This window comes from Callorhinchus milii, unplaced genomic scaffold (assembly GCF_018977255.1).
Source record: "Callorhinchus milii isolate IMCB2004 unplaced genomic scaffold, IMCB_Cmil_1.0 Scaffold3, whole genome shotgun sequence".
NCBI classification, from domain to species: domain Eukaryota; kingdom Metazoa; phylum Chordata; class Chondrichthyes; order Chimaeriformes; family Callorhinchidae; genus Callorhinchus; species Callorhinchus milii.
The window spans coordinates 66,689,362-66,700,034 of NW_024704744.1; the positions used below are offsets into that span (position 1 = coordinate 66,689,362).

General features: G+C 42.2%; 1 non-coding gene across 1 annotated transcript; it reads left to right on the top strand.

The window, feature by feature from the left end:
- The first annotated feature begins 913 nt into the window (after positions 1 to 913).
- On the top strand, positions 914 to 985 carry trnae-cuc. Its single transcript has one exon. It is a non-coding gene; the product is annotated as a tRNA-Glu (tRNA).
- Positions 986 to 10,673: the final 9,688 nt, after the last annotated feature.

Below are 10,673 nucleotides of genomic sequence, written 5' to 3' on the forward strand. Positions count from 1 at the left end.
CCTTGAAGGTTGAGGTGGGAGGACAAGCGGTGGAGGAGGATAGCATGGTCGACCGTATCGAATGCTGCCGATAGTCAAGGAGGACCAGGAGACAGAGGGAGCCCTGGTCACAGTTGGTCAGGATGTCATTGGTGACCTTGACCAGGGCAGTTTCTGTGCTATGGGCAGCACGGAAACCCGACTGAAGGGGTTCGAATAATGAATGGGTGGAGAGGAAAGAGCGCAGCTGGGAGGCGACAACTCGTTCCAGGACGTTGGACAGGAAGGGGAGGTTGGAGATGGGCCGTTAGCTTGATAAAATACCATCTTCAGACGTTACTATTACTGTTGCAACACATCATCAAGGGGGTCCTATCTCACGACGGTCTTCGCCCAGTACACCATTCCTATTAATGGGTGAACAATTTAAGGCTTGGTGATTCTGCCCCTGTCCTGTCTTCTCTCCCCTCCGCCAGCCTCTCTTTACTCCTTCATTTCTATGCAGTTTTACACTGTGCACTTATGCTCCTCCATGGCCTTGCTCCTCCCTATCTCTATGACCTCCTAACCCCCTACCAATCTGCTTGATCACTCCTCCTTCACGTCCCCCTCCTCTCCCGCTCCACCATTGGCGGGTGGGCCTTCAGCCACTCTGCCCCCACTCTCTAGAACGCCATCCGCAGTCCCTCCACCTTGCCCCCTCCTTGCCTCTTTCAAGATCACTATTGGTCTCAAGAACCTCCTCTTCAAACGTGCCTTCAGTCATCCTCCTTTCCCCCCCCTGCCCTCCACCTTCCCTGATCCTGACCCCCAGCTCGGGTCCGAAACACTGATTGTCCAGCGCCTTGGGATATGCTCCCAACGTAAAAGGTGCTAAATAAATTTAATTTTGTTTTGTTATGTTTTGTTCATTTGAATCCCATTTGTTCATTTGAGTCCTGTAGCTCAGTGGTTAGAGCACTCGCCTCTCAAGCGAGAGACCTGGGTTCAATTCCTGGCAGGGCGAAACCTTGGGCAAGTTTCCTTACTCCACACGCCTAATAATAATCCCTCAAGAAAAAAACAATAATAAATTAGTCACTTCAATCCACGACTGTTTGTGTGACACTGCTGTGTGCAATTAGCTGCTGCATTTCGCCCAAAAATATACAGTCAATTCACTTTGCAGTATATTCTGTGAAGCGCTTTGAGACGTCTCGAAGACGTGATAAGGTGCTATATCGAATGCAAGGATTATGATTATTATTATGTCACATTACCAATTACTTCACAAGATCACAAGACTGGTTCAAACAAGACAGTTTGTCAGCTCATTTGATCTTTCGGAGAACTTCTGAAAGTGGGGAATGGGGAAGTATACTGCTATCAGGATAGACTGGGCCTTTTATTCCCAAGAGAAGAGATGTTTAAGAGGGGACATAATAAAAATGTTCAAAACTATAAGAGTTTGGTAAGGTTAATATAAACAGGCTGTTTTCACTGGCTGGAGAGTCGGTCTTGCTGCTTGTCCAGGCAGGACCGTCCTACCCATTAGCGCTTTGCAGGGAAATAGGGGAAAGGGAATGACTTTTATCAGAGCTCTTTTCTGATTAACAACCAAGTGAAAAGCACCAAGGTTCATGCATTTATTCAGTGCAATACACAAAGTCATGCATCAGCTTCCTGAGACATTTGCTTACTTCTTTTGACAATTGCAGGACATTTGCTAATCTGAATAGGCACCACCCTACCTCTGCGACCTGCTTAACCCCCAACCCACAACCTGCTGCCTCCACTCGATTGACTCCGACCTTCTGCATGTCCTATGTGCTATCCATTCCACCATAGGCAGCCGCGCTTTCAGCCACTATGCCCCGAAACTCTGGAACAGTCTTCCTCTATGCCTCCGCCTTGCCCCTTCCTTCCCCATCTTCAGGTTGTGCATGAAGATCTGCCTCTTTGACCATGCCTACTGTCACCTCCCACTCCCCCCTGGCTTGGTGTCAAGTTCCACCACTGTCAATCGCTCTGGGACGCAACTCTGCATGAAGGGTGCTATATAACTGCAAATTGTTGTGTCTGGAAGCGGCCAAGTGTAGGGCAGTCATACAGACTCACTGAACTCAGTAACTGCTGACCTGGAGGATTCACTCCCCCTTTGTCCCACAGTGTTAAAGAACCCAGCACCAATCATGGCCCAAAATCCTTTCAACCTCAACCCCCGCCCAAATCAGGAACTGTATCCCAGCCAAATTCAATGCTTTCAAGGTTCCTCCTTCCCCCATTCAACTGGTATCCCAAGCAAAGAATGTCCAGACCCATGCGAATGAGCAGTAGCATCATATTATAATAAATAATATATATTAACACTTTGAGATGTCCTCCAAACATGACAGGCGCTATAGTAAATGTGAAGATTATTATTATTATAAGTGACAAAACCACAAATTTAATATAAAATATATTGTAAACTCTGAAGTTGCTAAGTATTTTTATTTGAAAAAAAGCATTATATTCAGTCATTAATATTATCCTTTAATAAACTAAGGAACTTGTATATTATCATTGTTTTGAAAATGTAAGAGAATTGCTACCACAAATGATTCAAAACATTACACTACCAGAACATTACATTAAAGGAGTGATTTGGGATGAAGTATCACCCTGCTGGAATCATCAAAGCTAAAACAAAGCTTCTTTTTTTCCTGGCTTTCTATTCACAAGTTCTATTCTACGTCAAAGGGCTGGTCAGACTTGGAGGAATATGATAGTGAAGGTGTTTCTGCTACTTCAGCCTGTTTGGGACAATGTACATAAGTATCGTGCAACTGTGGGCTCTTGTCATTGTGTGCCATTTTAGCAGGGCGCCGTCTAAATATGGGTGCAGTGCATCTGGATAACTCCTTGATAACAGTATCATTCATCAGAGGACTTGTAGCTGGGAGCTCAGAGTTTGTGTAGCAAGGGCTGATTCCAGTGGCACTGTGAGCTCTCAGGATGGAGTGGGCATTTTGTGCATAGCTGGAAGACTGACTCGCAGGGATGTCTTTGATATTCCCAGCAGAAGTAGTCTTCAGCAAACCGTAGGACCTTATTTTACTTGGATCCACTTTCGATGTACAAGAGATAGCGTCGCCCTTAGAGGTGCGGTTGAACGGTTGAGTAACATGTAGGGCAGTAGTTCCGTGAGCCTCGGAACCGCCTTCAGCTCCGTTGAGGGTCCAAATGTCAAGTGCTTCATGTTTCTTATCAGGAAATTTTTCTGCTTTCATTTTGCTAAGTTGAAAGGGAATGGCTTTTATTTGAGCTCTTATCTGGCTGATATCTAAGTGATTGGTCCCAAATATAACTCCAGGCAATTTCTCACTGGGATAAGCTGCATCACGCATCGATCGATTCAGACACTTGCTGATTTTTTTTGATGACTGTAAGAACACAGCGGGATTGGTTTCCTCAGAAGCTTCGGTAGCATATGATACCAACCTTTCCAAACTTACGGTAAAATTGTAGGTCTGTTTTATTAATTCTTCAGTTTCTTTCAATTGCTGTCTCTTCTCCTTTGCGATCATCTCGTTTATCAGGGACTGCTGTTTATTCAACTCTTCGTGCAGCAACAGAAATGTGTTGGCCACTTTCGCCTTCAATTCCGTCTCTACATTTTCTCCATTAGCTTTTATTTCATTCAATTTCAGAATGTTTTGTTCAAAAATCTCCTTGACTAGAATAAAACAAAAATTAATTAGTTAAATGGTAAATTCTGCTTCATTCCAAAATATATTTTGCCCTAAGATACACTGGCAGGACCTTAGCACATTCAACCATGTCAGCTAATTACTGTCAAGTGTGGTTAGTGGCTGCTTTGGGAGGTAAAGACAGCAATTATGCAAGCAAGCTTCCTAAAACAGCCATGAAGTGAATGATCAATTTTTCTGGAGGATTGTTGGCCAGGACACCAGGAGAAACTAACGTATACAGGCAAACTGGGCCTGTTAATGTCTCATCCGAAGGACTCCACGATCCAACAATGCAGCACGCCCCCAGCATTGCATTGGAGTAACCTAGACTATATGAGTTCAAAGTCTCAATTGAGAGGCTTATACCCACAACTTTCTCACGCAGTGGCAAGAGTGCTACCAACTGAGCCGGCTAACACAAAATATATTTGCCAGGTTCACAAGAATATACTTGCAGTGCAAAGATCAAAGTACGAATTAAGTTAAAGAAGATAAATGTTCAATTAATACTGTATTTTCAAAAGGTTTTCACTGGACACTTCAACATTAACTTACAATGCAATTGTTCTAGAACAACCATTATCCTGGAAGGCTTTGCTGTCCATGTGGTGGAGTCGAATGTGAGTTGGTCAAAATTGTTGAAGGCACTAAAATAGGATGAGACAGACGGTGTGGCAGAAGATATGCAAAATTATTTGAATTGATTATGTAGTTTGACAGACACAAGGCAAATTGGGCCATGTTAAGGTGTCAGCCTGGATTACTTGGAAGGAACTTTGTCTGAGTTACACGGTTAGAGAACTTTGAACTCAGTCTAAGCTGACACTCTAATACAATGCTGAGGTGCGTCCAATAGATGAGGCCAGGACACCAGGAAAAACTAACTGAGCATTCTTTAACGTCCACTTGAACAGACAGATCAGGGATCTGTTCAACTAGATGTTAAAGAGCTCACGGCACTATTCAGGAAGAGAGGGACTATCTTTTGGTGTCTGGGCCAACAATCCCCCAGATAAAATTGATCAATCAATTCACGTTTTTTTGTGGGACATTGCTGTGCGCAAATTGACTACTTATAGTCACTACGCTTTAAAATGAATCCTATGAAGCGCTTTGAGAGCTCATGTCACGAATTAGGCTCCTAGAACTCCTAATGCAACAATGTGAGAGAACCAGAGCTGGCAGTGTGGTCCTTCAGAAGAGATATTAAACTTGGGTCCCATCTGCCTTCTTAAATTGATTTTAAATATCCCGTTCTACGGTTCAAAAACAGAAGAGAGCTTCTGTTTTTTAACAATCCTCCAGTAAATTGGTCATTTGCCACTTGCTGTTTGTGAGGCCTTGCTATGTTCCAAACAAGTGTCGGGCTTGCCTAAAAAAAGTCTCAACACTTTACAGTAATTATCGTAAAAAAGTTTAAGCTGTTTCAACACGGTAAGGTCTAAAAAGGTAAGTTCTTTCTGAATATATGTATTGTTCAATGGCAAAATAAATGAGGACGTTGGTTTACAATGATGGTCAGAATTAAACAGGGAGGCTACAAAATAAACCTGTGTATACTTTTACCAGTAAAAATTGTAATTTCAATATCCACATGGTAAAACAATTAAAATGTAATAGTCAGAACAACAGAAGAACACAGATGTTAACAAAAAAAGGATTGCCGATAGCAGAATACATGGGGGAAGCATCAGACTGCATTTGTATTAATTATGCATTTAAGTAAATATAGGATTAAAAAATGTTTAGAATTCAAACAAAAATTATCGCTGACCATTTTTCATTCTGGGTCTGTGTAATAAATGCAATATTACAGGTAACCATGTTTTATTGGGGTCATTTCACATGTGAAAGATGTTTCATACACACTGAAGCCCTTGACAACCCCAAGTGCCTTGCACTATGGAATAAATCCAGTAAGCACTGACCATCACTATCTGCACAGTCTTCTTAGCACATTACTAATTTAGGCAATAAAATGTGTCAATAAGTAAACTCTAAGTCTGCCACAAGTACATTTTTATAGACTGAAAATTGCAGTTGTGTGACTTGACAACAATCACTGGTGCTAATTATCACATCACATATAGGGCTTTTCACTCTGATATCACAAAAATAAGTTACAGATATAAACTGCTAGTGGGGAGAAAGCGAGGAATTGGGATTGGAGGAAATAGCACCAGTTTTCAAAGAATCAGCGCTCATACAATTAGCCAAAAGGAATCTTCGAAAGCACCAATTGTATGAGTGCTGATTCTTCGAAAGCAACACCATAAGCGCAACGAGCAGAGTGCCTCTTTCTGGACTGTAATTTCTGTGATCCTTACAAAATCAATTCATACACATTTTAACAGGACAACAGCCTTTATCTGAAGCATGTCCATTTACCCACATTCATCTCTGATGCACAATAATAATAATAATAATAATCCTTGCATTTGACATAGCGCTTTTCACGTCTTCTAGACGTTCCAAAGCGCTTCACAGCATATATTGTAAAGTGAATTGACTGTATATTTGTGGGCGAACGCGGCAGCCAATTGCGCACAGCAGTGTCCCACAAACAGTCGTGGATTGAAAATGACCAATTTATTGGTGTTTTGTGTTTTTGGAGGGATTATTATTAGGTATGTGGAGTAAGGAAACTTGCCCAAGGTTTCGCCCTGCCTGGAATTGAACTCAGGTCTCTTACTTGCAAAGCGAGTGCTCAGGACTTCAAGATACCGGCAAAATAAATGTTGCAGCGCATGTACACATAAGGTTATCGGGTTCATGATTTCCCCGGATAGTGTGAATCAGTCACAAACCAGAGTAAGCTCATGTAAAATATATAACCCTCAGGTAAAACAAAAAAGTTGATCTTCAGTCCTGGTTTTGTTGCACTAACAAACATACCTTTCTTGATCTGTGAGGTACTCCAAGCTAGCTCTCTTGTTACTTGCTGGTAAGCATCCTGCAAACAATATAGGGGATGGCCCTTGTGCTCCGATACCTTGCATTCCTGGCACACTGGTACCTCGTCCAACATACAGTACTGCACCAAGTTGAACTGAGGATGCAAGATGCACTTTACTAAACCCTCCTGCTCTGGAGCGGTCAGCCTATGAGCCTCGAAGGCCTTGTTGGTGTGTACTTTTTTCAGGCACTTCTCACAGAACCTTAAGTTGCAGGTAGCACACTGGGAATGGCATGGACTGTTATCACATATCTGACAAAAGACTATGGTTTCACCAGACCCTCCGTTCCCTGTTTTCTTCTTATAAATCTGGGACATGTTTGGATCTTGGGAGTGCTTCGCCCCGCTGCTCTCCAGCAAACAGTTCACTGAGAACTTGGCTTGATCCCGTTCGCTCGTAGACTGACTCTCATGCTTGTTGCCCTTTTTGATCTTCTTGCGGTCTTTATTTTGCTTCATCCGACAGTTGGTGCACAATCTCAACTCGCATCCGAGCAATAGTGGTGCATTGTCAGGTGTTCCACACATAGGACACGTGATCTCCTGGTACAGGGATTTCCTGATCTCTCTGTTCTTTTCAATGTAGAAATCATCGTCAAACCTGTCAGGAACAAAGCTTGGTCAAGAAGTGTTCTGTATAAACTGTAATAGGTGCAATCTGTGCTTTACATACATAAGTGCCAATTTATATTGCCCCTCTTAAAGTATCACACAGCACATTCGCTAGTGTTTTTACGAGGAAAGATTTAATCGAGTTTTCCACGCAGTACTGGATACATTTTGCGTTGTGGATCTATGCAGTGATTTAGAAATGCAATTGCTATGCTGTCCAGTTCAAAAACCTTACTCATTGTGAGACATCAAAGCTATTTGTTAGTATAGGATTATGATCAGGAACAGCACAACTTGCATTTATACAACGCCCTTCAAGTAGACTAACAGCTCTAAAAACTTTACAGTGATGGGGACAGATGCTGAGCACGGGGGAGGGGAGAGTGTGGAAGGAGGGGCGACCATAGGCATGTTTGAAGGTTTTTCCTGGCACGGTTGACAGGAAAACAGGTTTAAAGCAGGAAGGTTCCAACTGGTAATCTTAAGGGTATCACTTTATTATAGATTGTTTTCCTTTAATATATTTTGGCACCAGGTATTATTCTTGACCTTCTTGCCCCCTCGAGTTAACCCAGCCATCCCATTAATTAACACCCAATGTTAAACAGGTACTGAAATACAAAGTCCACAGCTTTCAAAATCATTTCTAATTTGCTATTTACCTAGCAGTAAGGATGGAGCCTTGGGGTGACCAGGTGGGGGCGAGAGGAAAAACCATTGGCCAAGATGAAGTGCTGGTGGTTGGTTAAGGTCCTATAGTATCGTTACCACACTGTCCTCAGAACACGGTCATGTTTCAGATTTCAGCAGTAACCTATTGATGAATCAGATTCCTTGGAGCATAATAATACATCAATATCTTGTAATATTTTCAACTCCTTTTACAGAGCTGAAGTCGATTCAGATTCCAGTAGCCTCTATGGAGTGCAATATGTTTGCCATGATTTATTTGCATTTTTTGCAGCATGTTTTCTATGATTTCCCTGAAAACTCCTCAAGATAGACTTGTCACAAGCTACATTAAAGATGGACCTTCTACCCAAAGTCATGAGCAAGGTCAGGACTTCCCGACAGTTTCACAGGGCAGAAGGTTCCCTGGCAGTCAAAAGATCAATTTCATTCGCATAATTCAGTGGAGAGAAAGACAGTTCAGTGAAAGGTCTTGAGAACCCAGCGAGTTCTGTGAATTGTGACAAGAGACCTATTAATAGGAATAACTTTGCACTTAAAGTAAGTTGATCCTCCCCAAAGGTTCGTTCAAAACGGCATTTTATGTTGAAATATTTTCAGCGTTTCTAGGTAAGCACAGACACTGAGCATAACTTATTGTCTTGACCTTCTCAACCAAAGTCCTTGGGACGTCCTGTGGACCCAGATTGGGGCGGTGATGGGGGGGAGCAGAGGGCACCCCATGATGTCATGTGCTCTGAGATCATAATGTCAGGAAGAGTGAGAGGGGTTAAGAATGAAATTAGATTCAAATAAATACAAGGCTTCAGACCCCAGGCCTGCAACAAAATACACAGCTATCTTCAGGATGGAAACCTGATCGATAATTTAATCATCGTTCATATAAATCTTCATAACACAATATTTGTTGAAATTCCCACCTGCTGGCAAAATTAAGGCATTTACAATTCAAGCTTTGTTGATCTCTGATCAGATAGATGCTGGGATTATGGCTCACACTCTGCACATATCGCCAAAGAGAAGGTGTTTTCACCACATCACTGTGGGCCAGATTTGACCCCGTTCCTACAGGTAAAGGACAAATGAACGAATAACTCACCATCTGGTGCTGATGCTTTTACATGGAGACCAGAGCAACATGCCTTTATATAATGCCCTTCACACAGAATAGTGTCTCAGAGCGCTGAAACATTAACCACTGAGAAAGGTAAACTTTCTTTTATATTGAACACCTCACTCACCTCATTTCTGCATTTTCATAAGCATCGCAGTTGATTTTGAAACGGGACAGCATTCTCATGAACAGCCCACAAGACTGCCTTTCCTGCCCCTTCATTGCTTCATGACTATATCTGTCATCCCATTCTTGAGTTGATTTCTTGCACCCAAAGCAATTTGACTTATTTTCCTGACTGCTCTTTTGGCACAGCATTTTGTGTTAAAATGTTTACAAAGCTGTTTGTATTTAGGCACAGAGTCTGAGCTACAACTTCTTCCTTTGGCACACTGTCTCTGACCAAACTGCTTCTGGTGCTTCCTGTGGCTCACTCTCTGATGTCATGTAATCTGAGGTCACAATGTTAGAGATTCTGCGAGTCAAAGGGGTTAAGAATGAAACTTGATTCAAATAAATACAACCCATCACAAGTACAACCCGTCACAAGTATAACAGGAGGGTATCGAACCTATTCTGCCGGTGTGTAAGGTGATGCTGCATCTTTCAATCCCATTTCACTGGCTTTCTCTCATACGCCTCAATGCCCTCACTAGGTATGACTCATTCCGTAAGTAGTACCCTTACTTCGCAAGTGTCTAGCTCCCTCCAAATCCTCAACTATCCAATGCCTTGGGATGTCCTCCCGAAATGAAAGGTACAATATAAATGCAATTTGTTGCTGTTATTGTTGTGGATACAGTACATTTCATACAGGATAGCGTCATGAAGTGTTTGACAGTGGTGAAGCTTGATGCTGAGCCGAACATCCCATTTAGACCCAAATTGATTCTGTTTCTGTGGCCTTCTATGGCAGTGCATTCCATTTTTACAATGCTTTATGTGAAGAAATGTTTCTGATCCCATTTCTAGTTGAACTAGTTACAATTCTAAGATGCATAGAACCATCAGAATTTGGGAATTCAGCTCAATGCATGTGTTCTGGCTCTCTGAAACAATAAATTCATAATGGTGTAATCCATGTTCCTGCCTTTCCCCATATTGTCTAATCCTCTCTTAACTTTAATATGAATTCCAGGTTAGGCACTCTATGTCCTAACAATCCTTATATATTTATTTTCCCAATCCCTCCCTTTGTTCTTTGGGCAATTCATTAAATCTATGCCCTCTAGTTAACGACTCACTAGAGGCAGTAATTTTTGCGAATTAATTTATTTTGATCAACGGGGATTTGACCCCTCGGAAACCCATGACTATCCTTACAAGTATCCGAACTGAACTGAAAGTTCCATGCTTCCCACCTACACATTCAAAAACATGTGACTGGAACAAAATGCGCACTCTGTCCCTGGATAATTCCAGAATGTATTAGGTGGATTGGCAAAAGCTAAGGCTTGGAGACCCCAGAATATGTGTTAGGGTCCTGCTGGAGTTTAACCAGCTAAAACCACTTTATGTGTCATTGAAAATACTGTTTGTCAAGGTTTCCGCTACTTGTCCAGTTACAACAACAACTTGCATTTATATAGCGCCTTCATGTAAGGTAGCG